The sequence below is a fragment of the Orycteropus afer genome, unplaced genomic scaffold (genome assembly GCF_000298275.1).
Source record: "Orycteropus afer afer isolate SDZICR_OR568_19922 unplaced genomic scaffold, OryAfe1.0 scaffold00349, whole genome shotgun sequence".
Classification (NCBI taxonomy): Eukaryota; Metazoa; Chordata; class Mammalia; order Tubulidentata; family Orycteropodidae; genus Orycteropus; species Orycteropus afer.
In genome coordinates this window covers 2,900,929-2,905,453 of record NW_006921936.1, presented here as the reverse complement: position 1 = coordinate 2,905,453, position 4,525 = coordinate 2,900,929, and positions in this window count along the sequence as shown.

Sequence of the window (4,525 nt, the reverse complement as noted above, 5' to 3'; positions counted from 1 at the left end):
GTTTTGACTACTGTTGATCTACAGTTGATCAACATTAGTGATCTGATTTGCAGATTATGGATTTGCTGGCCCTCCAGAATTTCCAGGTGGTACAATCTGTTAACATGCTAGGATGCTAATGGAAAACTTGTAGCCTCCTGTTCACCCAGAGGTGTCTCACAAGAAAGGCTTGGCAATCTAATTCTGAAAAAGCAGTGATTGAAAAGTCTATGGAGAACAGTTCTACTCTGACACATGGATTAGCCATGAATTAGAGTCAGAATCAACTTCTTGGCAACTTTTTTTTTTTTTTTTCAAACTGGTTACAGACCCTCTGCCCCTCTTTCAGCATCAGACTAACTATACAGTCATTGATGTGATCCCAGACTCTCTAACTGAAATGTGTAAGCTGCTATGGAGTTTAGACCTTTGTAAATTTTCACACAGGCAGGAAATATATTAAAAAAACAAACAACTACCAGAAAAGAAAAAAAAAAGTTGCCATGGAGTTAATTCTGACTCATGGAAACCCCATGTATTGTAGAATAGGACTGCTTTTACCTTTCAGAATCAGATCATCAGGACAAGGGGCCTCTGGGAAGGTTTGAACAACCTTTTGGTTAGTACACAAGCACTTAACCGTTTGTGTCACACTGTGACTTCTATCAGCTGATCATGCCTTCATTTTACCTGATTTTATAAGTGGTTGGCCCTAGAATAAATTTCTACCACTTGCCTATCAGTCTTCTACTCCTTGTCTATCAGTGGTGGCTTGTGTGTTGTAAGACTGGAGGTAGTATTTCAAATGCCAGTATTTCAAATACCAGCAGGATCACCCATGGTTGACAGGTTTCAGTGGAGCTTCTCAATGAAGACAGACTTGGAAGAAGGGTGGGGTCACTCACTTCTGAAAAAAACTAGCCACTGAAAACCTTATGAATAACAGTGAAACCCTGTCTGATATACTACTAGAAAACTTAATGAAGAGCTGTGAAACACTGACTGATACAGTACCTAAAGATAAGCCCCTCAGGTTGGAAGGCATTCAAAATACGACTTGGGAAGAGCTGCCTCCCCAAAGTAGGGTTGACCTTAAGGACATAGATGGAGTAAAGCTTTCAATTTCTGATAAGGCACAACTCAAAATGGGAAGAAATAGCTGCAAACATTCATTAAAAATCAGAACATGAAATGTATAATGTGTGAATCTTGGAAAATTGGAAGTTGTCATAAATGAAATGTAATGCTTAAAGATCAATATCCTAGGCATTAGTGAGCTGAAATTGACTGCTATTGGCCATTTTGAATCAGACAATCAAATGATCTACTTCACTGGGAATAACAAACTGAAGAGGAATAGTATGGCATTCATCATCAGAAAGCCCATCCCATAATTGATCCTGAAGTACAATGCTGTCTGTGAAAGGATAATATCCATATGTCTATATGAGCAGTTATTGCTATTATAATTTGAATTTATGCACCAACCACTAAAGACAAAGAAAAGGAAATTGAATATTTTTAGCAAATTCTGCAGTCTGAAATTGACCAAACATGCGATCAAATGTATTGTTTATTTCAGATGATTGGGATAAGAACATTGGAAAACCAGAAGAATCACTGGTAGTTGGAAAACATGGCCTTGATAATAGAAATTAGACCAGAGATTTCATGATAGAATTTTGCAAAACCAGTGACTTATTCATTGAAAATACCTTTTTTCAACAACATAAATAGCAGCTACACATGGGGACGTAACTAGATGTAATACACAGGAATCAGATTGACTACATCTGTGGCAGAAGGCAAGAAGCTCAATATCTTCAGCCAAAACAAGGCCAGGAGCTGACTGTGGAACAGACCATCAACTGCTCATATGCAAGGTCAAGTTGACGCTGTAAACAATTACAAGTCCACAAAAGCCAAAATATGACCTTGATTTTATCCCACCTGAAGTTAGAGACCATCTGAAGGATAGATTTCATGCACTGAACATCAATGACCAAAAATCAGAGAAATTGAGGGATGACATCAAGAACATCATCCATGAGAAACCAAAAGGTCATTAAAAAGACAGGAAAGGAAGAAAAGACTGAAATGCATTTCACAAGAGACTCTGCTCTTGAACAGAGAATAACTAAAATAAAATGGAAGAGATGAAAGATAAAGGAGCTGAACATAAGATTTCAAAGATCAACTCGAGAAGACAAAGTCAATAATTATAATGAAATGTGCAAAGACCTGAAGTTAGAAAACCAAAAGGGAAGAACACCCACAGCATTTCTTAAGCTGAAAGAACTGAAGAAATATATTCAAGCCTCAAGTTGCAATATTGAAAGATTCTATGGGCAAAATATTGAATGGCATATGAAGCATCAAAAGAAAGTGGAAGAAATACAAAAAAATCACAATATTAAAAAGAATTGGTTCATGTCCAATAATTTCAGGAGGCAGTAAATTATTGGGAGCTCTGGTAGTGTAGCACCTAAGGCACTTGATTGCTAACCAGAAGGCTGGTGGTTCAAACCCACCTCGGAACCCAACCTTGGAAAGAAGGTTGAGAAATCTACTTCCATAGTGATACTGCCTCGGAAATCCAAGGAAGGGTCCCTATGAGTTGGGTCCGGCTCAATGGCACATAAAAACAGAATTTGATCAAGAACCAAAGGTACTGAAGAAAGAAGTCCAAGATGCACTGAAGGAATTGGCAAAAAAAAAAAAAAAGGCTCCAGGAATTGATGGAATACCCACTGAGATGTTTCAACAAACAGATGCCACGCTGGAGGCACTTACCCATCTGTGCCAAGAAATTTGGAAGATAGCTACTTGGACAATGTACTGGAAGAGACCAATATTTGTGCTCATTCCAAAGACAGGTAATCCAACAGAATGTGGAAATTATTCAACAATATCATTAATGTCACATGCAAGTAAAATCTTCAAAAATACTTGCAGCAATATGTTGACAGGATTCAGAAGTTGGATTCAGAATAAGATGTAGAATGAAGAATTATCATTGCTGATGTCAAATGGATCTTAGCTGAAAGCAAGGAATATGAGAAAGATCCGATCTGTGCTTTATTGACTATGCAAAGGCATTTGACTGTGTAGATCATAATAAATTATTGATTACATTGTGAAGAACAAGAATTCTAGAAGTACACTTAATTGTGTTTATGAGGAACCTGTACATAAACCAGGAGGCTGTCATTCAAAGAGAACAAGGGGATACTGAATGATTTAAAATCAGGAAGGGTGTGTGTCAAGGTTGTATATTTGCACCATATTTATTCAATCAGTATGCTGAGTAAATTATCTGAGAAGCTGGACTATATAAAGAGAAAAGCAGCATCAGGATTGGAGGAAGATTCATTAACAACCTGCAATATGCCAATGACACTACCTTCCTTGCTTAAAGTGAAGATGACTTGAAGCCCTTATTGATGAAGATCAAAGACTATAGTGTACAATATGGATTAAAGCTCAACATAAAGAAAACAAAAATCCTCACAAACGGACCAAAAAGCAACATCATGATAAATGGAGAAAAGTTTGAAGTTGTCAAGGATTTCATTTTACTTGGATCCACAGACCACATCTATGGAAGCAGCAGTCAGGAAATCAAATGTACTGCACTGACAAAATCTGTTTCAGAAGACCTCTTTAGTGTAAAGAAGCAAAGATATCACTTTGAAGACTAAAGTGTGCCTCACCCAAACCATAGCATTTTCAGTCACATCATATGCATCTGAAAGCTGGACAATGAACAAAGAAGATTGAAGAAGAGTTGATGCCTTTGAATCATGCTGTTGACAAAGAATACTGAAAATATCATGGACTGCCAGAAGAACAAACAATCTCTCCGGAAGAAGTACAGACAGACTGTTCCTTAGAATCTGGAATGGTCAGACTTTATCTCACCTACTTTGGTCATGTTTTCAGAAGGAACCATTTCCTGGAGAAGGATATAAAGCTTGGTAAAGCAGAGGGTCAGTGAAGAAGGGGAAGACCCTCAACAGGATGGATTGACACAGTGAGTGCAATGACGGGCTCAAGCACAGCAAGGATTGTGAGGATGGCACAGGACCAGGTGGTGTTTCATTCTGTTGTACACAGGGTCACTGTAAGTCAGAGCAAACTCAACAGCACCTAAGAACAACAATAACAGAAAAAATGTCCTGAATATAACCCAATTAGAAAGTCATTTCCTCATTTACATTTTAGAAAAATACAGACAAATATATACATAACACACTTCTAATAGTGCATAGCTTTTCAGTCATTTAAGAGAAGCTGTTTCTATGTTATTAAATTTATTGGCCACCCCTTAGCATGCAATTTGCATTAGTGACTTCATTAAGAAAAACTTTCAACTTCAATTGGCCCTAAAAGAAGCAGAATTGATTATTGTAGTGCACACGGTAATTACTTAGTATGGCCCCTCTAACCATGATGTTGTTGTTGTTGTTATTTGCCGTCGAGTCGGCCCCGACTCATAGCGACCCCTCCTTGGGTTTCCGAGGCAGTATCACTACGGAAGTAGGAT